This window comes from Meleagris gallopavo, chromosome 2 (genome assembly GCF_905368555.1).
Source record: "Meleagris gallopavo chromosome 2, MGAL_WU_HG_1.1, whole genome shotgun sequence".
Classification (NCBI taxonomy): Eukaryota; Metazoa; Chordata; class Aves; order Galliformes; family Phasianidae; genus Meleagris; species Meleagris gallopavo.
The window spans coordinates 91930933-91940874 of record NC_139405.1 but is presented as its reverse complement, the minus strand read 5'-3'; positions in this window follow the sequence as shown (position 1 = coordinate 91940874).

Here is a 9942-nt window from a genome sequence, read left to right as displayed (position 1 = left end):
AGTTTATCAGTTTCACTGATACCTTTGACTTTAGGCAACTTAGGGACTCCAAGAAGAATCTACAAAGGTAAATTAGTCTTTTGAGGAGAGTCTTCTCTCCTGAAGAGAGAGAAGACTCTCTCGTGTCTGAACCCACAGCAAGCTTGCATATCACTGTGTGAAAACTCTCCCTTAAGTAAAGAGCAAATTATGATTTATGTGGAAGCATGTGGAATAGATGAACAATATTTTAAGATATATATATATATATATATATATTCAGAAGGTCTAGAATTCAATGGAATGAATCAAAAAAGTTTTTACTTTTAAAATGCAACAAAAAAAATTATTTTTCATCTTGATAAAAATTGATTTCATGAAATTCAGTCTCTTTCAGACCTAGCATCTTAAGGGAAACTTAATGGCGGGATTTCTAACTTCTTATAATTAATGGCCTTCTTGCAGAGACCGCAGAAGTATCATATAATGAAGGTGATGGCTTGGATTTAGGGATGACATGTAAATACATATAGGTCACATAGTCATAAAGCTCATCAAGTACTAACAAGGTAAATAGCATTAGCATGATCTTTTGTAACTTAAAAATAAAGTGGTTTTAGGAAGACAAAAACAATGACCATGAAATATAATTACAGCAGAAAAGATTTGGTATACTGTCAGTGAATGAAGGTTAGTGTGATTAGTGACAAATCCACAAGAGGATTTAAGACCCCAGAAGGAAAATTGAGAAGTGCTGGTGCTGAAAGTGATTTGTTGCTGTATTTAAAGTGCATTGAGCTGGGCAGTATTCCTGTCCTCCTTTTCTAGTGCTTTGCAATGGGTGAAATATTCATGGAAGTCTTGGTAAGAGCTTTGATGTATAGATCTCTCATGACCGAAGATCCGTCAATACCAATTGGAACTTTGTCCAATGTCTTTCATCTTCTACCTCCCAAGACTGAGTTACTGTGAAAATTCTAGCAATGGCAGCACACTTTCATTTTGTACCCATCATGTGAAAGATGAAAAAGAGATGGTGTAGTAGAAGTGCTCAAGTAAAGCACAGAAATACCTATAAAAGGAGAAGAGTGGGGAATCCTGACTGGACAAAGGCTATAATTTTGAGTGAGAGAATGCTATGCCATGAAACTTGTTTTATGCCATATGTATGGTTCTTGGCAGTTGCATCAGGAGTCAGTATGATGGTATTAGTGCATCCTATTCTGAAGGACCTTATTGTTTCTCCACAATGTACAAAAAGCCTAAGCTTTGCTTAGCTAGATACCTTTCCTTAGACAGTACAACTGTCAAGTTTGTGTTATCAACATTATGAATAAGAATCCATGGGCAAAAATATTTCATTAAATTGAAATAACAGTGCTTGAACTCATTATCACACTTAAAACATTTTCTACTGTTCTGCCTTATTGAATTGCCTGGTAGGCTTTCCAAGCGTGGCACTGACTTTCCAAATTTATTATTTCATTTGTAATTAGTTTTTTGATTAATCAAAAGATTAAGGCAATGGTGAGTATTAGCACAGTAAGAAGTTTTTTCAGAAATGGAATTGTCAAACTGTTTGTAGAAAGAGGTATTAAAAGGAAGCAGACATTGAAAAATTAGATTTCTATTTGGTAAATGAAGCAATAAAAATATTTTCACAATATGGCCACTAGATCATTAAATAGATTGTTCAGTAGACACATCCTACATTATAAAAACAATTAATTAATTGAAAAATTGAAAACAATTAATTAATTGAAAAACACACTATAAATCTGAAGAAATACTCAAACTTTTTTCAGCCAAGTTCATATTCACTTGAGTAAATGTGCATGCTTCTGAATCCCTCTCTAGTTTTTCATTGGTCTGTCACAAATCAGGAAAGTAAATGATCTGCAGAAGCTCAACTAAAAATTCTCCACAAATTAAGAGGTCACACAACAGCGCTCTGGGACATTTAGTGTTCAAGTGTATCTTATGAATGTGTAATATAAACATCTTGACTATCTGACGTCACGTCAAGGTTCCACTGAACTTGAGCTGTTGATTTTAATGTCCTGCTGAGTTTGAAGTATTCTGTAGCTTAGTAAGTTATGTTTTAGAAAAGACTCAGACTGATAAAAAAAAAAAAAAAAAAAAACCAACAAGCAGTGCCATAGCTCCAGTACATACAGAAAAAGTGAACGTGACAAATACTGGGCACTCACCATGAAATGTTAACTAATGAGAAGAATGAAAATCATCATATATAAATGAATACTAAAAAGAATCAATGATTAAACAAAGAATGGTTCAAATAGTTGAAGAGATGAGAGAGCCAATGTCTATGTGTAAACGTAATAGTATGTAGGTCTACACATAAAATTACATGGAAATAGTCACAGTAAAATAACTCATTTTTCACTAAGGTCTCCATCACCTAAATGAGGCAAAAAAATAATGAGACACAATATGTTAGACTGATAAATCCAGCTACTCCTCCTATTTTAACTTGCAGCTTAACATAAATTCTGTAGCAGCGTGTGGGCTGGTATTTATTATTAGCAACCTGAGACAATATGGCAGATCAGCTGATATCTGCTCATGTGTATATTGCCATTAACCACCTGAACATTTTTGCATACTGCTATATGTAGTGGAGTTGGAAAACATTTTTTTTTTTCCTGAAAACATATCCCATATTTCTTTGTTTGCCATTTAATCTTGAAGCTCTTTCACTATTGATAGCAAAACAAATCTGTGCCCTAGTCAGCTGAATTGTATTTAAGAGCAGTACTGTTCACTTCCTGAGAAGATCATAGTTCCCCTCAGAAATAACTAGATATGTTAATGAGAAATAAACGCTCTGTACAAATGTCGTTCGATGGGAAGCAACGCTTCCAGGTGCTCTTTGTTAGCATAGTCTTAAAGTAAATATGCCATAGTATAATTTGTACTGTGCTATATTTCAGCATCTAGATATTCTTTAGATCTTTTTTCTGGTTTTCGATAATACCATCAAGGATCAAAGAGCTTCTTATAATCTAAAAGACATGGGTATCTTTCACTGGTAAATGCTACCAATGTTATTTAGAGGAGTTTGTACATCAACACTGGAGTCTCTGGTACTGAAAGCGACTGCTGCTAACTTAAATGCACCTGGGATACTATATAGACTTCACTTGTGCTAGTGGAACTCCCCAGTCAGGACATATGTATCTAAACTGCCTGTAACAAACATTACTAATTCCTCAGGCATGCCAACAAGCTGTTTAATATGTGTGGAAAAAAAACTGTACCAGAAATGATTTTCACAATTATCCCACAGAGATATGCAGTTCCAGTGTCACCACCCTCTGTGTGAAAAACTTCCTCCAATATCTAACCTAAACCTCTCCTGTCTCAGTTTAAAACTATTCCCTCTTGTCCTACCATTATCCACCCTTGTAAACACCTATTCTCCCTCCTGTTTATATGCTCCCTTGAAGTACTGGAAGGCCAGAATTAGCAGCCTTCTCTTCTCCAAGCTAAACAAGCCCAGTTCCCTCAACCTTTCCTCATAGGAGAGGTGCTCCAGCCCTCTGATCATCTTCATGGCCCTCCTCTAGACCCTCTCCAACAGCTCCACATCCTTCCTGTACTGAGGACCCCAGGCCTGGATGCAGTACTGCAGATGGGGCCTCACAAGAGCTGAGTAGAGGGGGACAATCACCTCCCTCTCCCTGCTGGCCACCCCTTTGTTAATGCAGCCCAGAACATAGTTGGCCTTCTGGGCTGCAAGCTCACACTGCTGGCTCGTGTCCAGCCTCTCATCCACCAGGACCCCCAAGTCCTTCTCTACAGGTCTGCTCTCAAGGAGATCTTCTCCCAGTTTATGTAAATACCTGGGATCACCCCAACCCAAGAGCAGCACTCTGCACTTGGCCTAATTGAACCTCATTAGGTTTTCATGGGCCCACTTGTCCAGCCTGTCCAGGTCCCTCTGGATGGCTTCCCTTCCTTCCACTGTATTGACTGCACTGCTCAGCTTGGTGTCATCTGCAAACTTGCTGAGGGTGCACTCAATGCCATTGTCTATGTCATTGATGAAGATGTTAAAGAGCACTGGTCCCAAGACTGACCTCCACTACTGAAAGGTGAGAAGCGCCCCATAAGTAAAAAGGCAAGAAGGCTTCACAGTGACAGAGAATAAGGGGGGATGAAGGGGAATAGTTAGAGATAGTTTATAGAAGTAAGAATGTAGAGCTTGTTAGAAAATAAGGGATGGCAAACACTGGGTCTGAGATAGTGAGGGGGATGAAGGCCATACTGATAAGGTATGAGAACAGCTTGAGGACATTTGGCAGGGAGGTGATTAGATGTTCACAGGGCAAGAAGAAACCAGTTTGGGGGGATGCGCCCCCTGAAAGGTCAGAAGTTTACAGCAAGAAAGTTCAGAAGCCTTTGAGAGAAAGACAACAAACCTTCATCCCACGACCCACTACACACGCGCAAGAGGGGAAGGTCTGCATGCTAATGAACTCTCAAGGGTGTAAGGAATATGTATCCGAATTCCAGGAAAACTATTGATTATGTATTAGTTTGGCTGATATCTGTAACACGATTTTTCCTGATGGTGTGCAAGTTAGGAGGAATGATCCCCCTTGCACCCAGTGTCCGCACAGCACTGAACAAACTGTACCTGCTTGTAATCTTACTTGGGTTACAGAGTTTGATTCCACATGTCACTACTGTTCATCCTCTACTTCTGTTCTGCCGCTGTATATTGTTGCTCAATAACCATGACAGTGTGTAAGTACTTGAATTTACATCAATAAAATTAAAAAAACCCATCATCACATTTGCACGCCTATGCAGATCCACCATAAGAATATAGAGTCCAAATAACTTGTGACCTGGTGGAGGCAATGCACATTCTCACAGGTTATTTATTTTCAAGTCTAGCTGTAACAGATAAACACAGCAGTCTCATGACCTCCCACAGACAGGTATTTGTAGCTACCCATGCACAGGGAAAAGCAGTGGAGAAGAAAGGAAGATGCTGATGAGTGTAGATCTCATATTACCCAGAGAATTAGCCACCAGAGGAGCATGCCCTGATTGCCCTGAATTACCTGTCACCTCTTGATATCTCATCTGAGACGAACAGCTTTATTTGCCAAGGCAGTGAATATATCTGCCTTATCAAGAAGTTGATTTTTATGCAAGGATGTCATCATTTTGTCAGATGTAAAGTACTCCACTGCTATATCAGCACTATATCAATATGATCAAATTTATTGCAGCACAGGAAACTCATCTGGGGTAATGTGATGTACTTTCTCTGACAAATAGGGACGTTAACACAGGATGGGAAAGGCAGAAGCAAACAGGTTAAAGGGAGGTAAAAAGCAGCAGAGGCAGAAAGTGTATCTTTTAAAGTGGGAACACATGACAAGTGGCAATAGTAATGGGCAGGAAAAGGCATAACATTCCTGGAAGTCTGCCTGCGCCAGTAGCAGTAATTATATGGCAGAAGAAAGCTGCCAGCAGCACTGTTTGTTTCCTGTGCAACAGACAGGCTGTGGTACATATAACTAGCAAGCAGATGGCAAGAGCCCCATGAGAAATGGAGTTCATGATGACTTTTGCACTCCACTGTTTGTGCCATAACATTCTTTCGAAAATACTGCATGTGCCAGGTCTGGTAATGGTTTAACAGATGCTTCATCTTGGTTTCTGGACAGCAGACAGGAAAATTGCCCTGAGAGCCAGGAAGGAGACACTCATGCAGCTATGAATGTTCTAGCATGTACAACTTTTATACATATACTATTTTGCCTCTAAAATGCCATGGGCCTACATATCCCTGTGCAAGTTCTGTTTTTTTCTTAATTTTTTTCTGAGTAGAAAAAAAATTGGCATCTCTCTCCATGAGAATTCATAGGAACTTCATGAATCTCATTATACAGTGAAATGAATGTTTCGTTCAATTATTGGACTGAAAAATTTGGGTTCAAGATATTGGAAGGCCGAACAGGCACAGCACAGTGCACTTCATTATGGGACATCTTGCAGAAATGTGAAGAGTCCTGAATCAAAAGTACTACAAGTAAATGTTTCTGTACTAGAACTAGTACTAGTTCTAGAAATATTGTTTCTGGCTTGTTTCAGAGTATTTTTTGTCTATCAAGTCTAGCAGCATTCAAGAGTAACCAGCTTCTTAAAGGATGAAATAGTTAAGAATTATCAAAGGACATCTATTCATAAGCATTTTAATATGCTTAAGTACAATACTTCTATAAAAATAAAATGTTGGCCTGCTATTTTAATCTACTTCCTGTGTCCACGATAACATGCCCCATATGTAAGCCATTATGTTCAGGAGACTCAGCTAACCCTGCACACGTGACAAGTTACTCTGATCAATTTTCTACAGTATTTTTCATTCCATTCTCCAATTAATTTTTTTTCTTGTTCTCACTTATGTTATATCTAGCTCATTTATCACCTGAAGTTTCACTTCGTCTCCATGTTCTTCACATTGGCCAATGCTCTAGGTACTGCTCTCACTCTCAGAGGCACAGATATTTGCCATTCTTCTGGGGCAGGACACCCCCTTTTCAGGCCTTCCTTCATTTGTAACCTCTATCACTGCTTTTAGATCCCTTTTGCTGACCTTCTGTTTCTACTTTTCCAGTCCTTTCTCATGTCCCCATCCATGACCTAATCTGACATTATCTCCTTCTATTTTCCCTTAACCATTCTCCTGATTTCACAGAGTGGCCAGGGTTCAAAGGGACAACAAGGATCATGAATTTCCAACACCCCTGCCACATGCAGGGCCACCAACCTCCACATCCAATACTAGACTGAGCTGCCCAGGGCCCCATCCAATCTGGCCTTGAACACCTCCAGGGAATGGGGCATCCACAACCTTTCTGGGTAGCCTATTCCAGCACCTCACCACTCTCTCTGTAAAGAACTTACCCCTCATATCCAACCTCAATCTTCCCTCCCTCAACTTCAAAACTTTTCCCCTTGTCCTGCTGTTATCTACCCTTTCAAAGAGTTGATTCCCTTCCTGTTTGTAGGCTCCCCCTTTAGGTACTGAAAGGCTGCAATGAGGTCAACCCGCAGCCTTCTTTTGTCTAGGCTGAACAAGCCCAGCTCCCTCAGCCTGTTTTCACAGGGGAGGTGCTCCAGTTCCCTGATCATTTTTGTGGCCCTCCTCTGGACCCTCTTCAACAGCTCCTTGCTTTTCTTGTATTGGGGGCTCCAGACCTGAACATAGCACTCCAGATGAGACCTCACAAGAGCAGAATAGAGGGGAACAATCACCTTCCTCTCCCTGCTGGCCTCCCCTCTTCTGATAGAGCCCAGGATACCATTTGCTTTCTGAGCTGCAAGAGCACCCTGCCAGCTCATGTTAAGCTTTTCATCCATCAGGATCCCCAGCTCCTTCTCTGCAGGGCGGGGAGATAGAGATTGCTGGGATTCTTCCAGCCCAAGTGCAAAACTCTGCACTTTGCCGTGTTGAACCCCATCAGGTTCACCCAGGCCACCTTTCCTTTCAAGCCTGACGAGGTCCCTCTGAATGGTATCCCTTCCTTCCACCATGTCAACCACACCACTCAGCTTGGTGTCATCAGCAAACTTGCTGAGGGTGCACTCAATTCCATCACTGATAAAGATGTTACAGAGCACCGGTCCCAAGACAGACACCTGGGGGACACGCTCATTACCAGCCTCCACCTGGACATAGACAGAGGATGGTCATCAACAGCTCTGAGGTCTTCAACCAGTTTCTTATCCATCAAGTGGTCCACCCATCAAATCCATGTCCCTCCAATTTGGAAATAAGGATGTGGTGGGAGGACCATGATTTCCACCATAATTTTGGATCAAACAGGGATGCTTTAAAAATATGAAGAGGCAATACTTTATGCTAGTTAGGAGGAAAAAAAAAAAAAAAAAAAAGAGTACTCTTAATGTAAAATCCTTGGATTAGGAAGTACTTCCTACTTACTCAGACTAGTGTAGGTCTGCAGAAATAACCTGGAGCTACTGCTATGTTGGAAACTACCCAGTATGAGACCACAAAATGTTTGTTCTTCAAGCCTGTGCTTGTTACAGGTCCTCAGTTAAGATATTTTACTCCTGTACAGGTACGGTGCAGTGTTATAACAGGATGGAAAATGTGATAACAGTGGGGAGCCAAAGTCTTCAGTTGCAACAAATGAGAATGAGCCCAAGTGCAGCAGCCATAGAAATGAAGGAAAAGAGTTACTTATCTCCCAGAGGACACAGATAGGCAGAAATCTCCAGCAAGAACTACCCTCACTGCCACTATCAACCCTTAAAAGAGGTCTGGGAAGGGGTGGATCCTGGCTCCATCCCTTCTGGTTACTCAGCTGCATTGCATGCACCTGAGCTCCCCTGGGATGGCCCTGCCTTCCCACCAGGTGCTTCATCACTGCTTCAGGCTGTGAGTTAGCATTGCCAAGACAGTAGGAAATAAGTATTTCTGGCAATAGGAGTTTCACAGATGGTACGGATACCAAATAAGTAGTCTTAAACTCTTCTAGTTCTACTTTTAAAATAATCTTGTGAAGTTTCTCCTTTGGATGCACTAAAGCTGCATCTGAATCATTAAACAAGGCTGCATGGGAACACCAAAGTGCAGCTTTAAGAAAAAAGAAGAGCTTCTCTTAACTTAGTACCTACTAACCTACCCCAGTTTCTGCCACCTGCAACACTACCAGTCCTGAGTTCATGGACTGCAGCAAAGACTGAATGTGACCTACCTTCAGAGAAGTGAACTGTGCAGAGAATAGCTCCTTTTTGGGGGGGAGTGGGGAAATTGGGAAGTTTAAAACTAGCAGCAATCCATTAAAAAAAACTAAGAGAAAAATAAATATTATTACTCTGAAATTAGCCACTGTCTAAACACTCTGGCTGCAGTTGAAATAAAAATATATTTTTTCCCAATTAGCAGGAAGTTTCTTCTCTTTTGGACTGTGTATGGCATGAAATAATTCAGCTCCGTAGTTCCAAGCATGAAAGAAAAAAAGCAGCTTAAATAGTTAATATAATTTAGTGCAAAGTAATTACATCTATTGCCACGAGAAGCAAAATTTACTACCACAGCGAACTGAAAAAGTTCAGTATGTCAATATGTCACAGTAAAACACAATATAAACTGCATGTAAATGAGACCTTCCACACAGCTCTGCATTTTGTGTCACAGAGCTATTGGATGGAGAATGGATAATTCCTTTGGACTGCAGCTCAGGATTATACCTCCCCAGCTGAGAGCCCTAACTGCTAGGTTACACAGTGCTTCAGCAGGAAGCCAAGAAATGCTGCCTCTTGAGATGCAGTAGGTAGCTGCCACATGGCATCTAGGGCCTTGGGAATACGTTGAGGTAACAAAGAGAGGTTGCTTAAAAAAAATTGCATCCTCTTGCTACCTGTTCTCTACAGTAATGCTGTTCAAAGCCTGGCATGCTAATGGTCCCCCTTTCAGAGCTCACTGGAGCTGAAATCCAGGCTGTGAGCCATAAGGTAGGCAAATATCTTGGTGCTTCTTCCAAGGAAGTAGCCCTCAGCAGAGAAAGTAGGTAGGCATATTGAGTACTTCAATTCACGACTAAGAGATTTTGAACATTTTACCTCCCTATAGGTCGTCACTGGTATTAAGAAAGAGAAAGCTTGCCTCCATTACTAGCACACACTGTTTTAGTTTCAATGCAATATTTATTTTTCATTCAGAATGTACTATTTTCTTGAAATGCTGCTGTTTCCTTTAAGAAGAATGTCTCTCTACAATTAGCACCACAAAAGGTCAGTGATTCCACTGTTAACAATATTAATATCACCTGTTTGGCGGTAAAGGTAGAAAATTAGAAAAAAAATGTTTGTAAAAAACTTCTGAAATCTTTTTTTTTTTCAAAAATCTGCTCTGTAGTGTCAACAATGATTCTAATGCTTTGAATATTT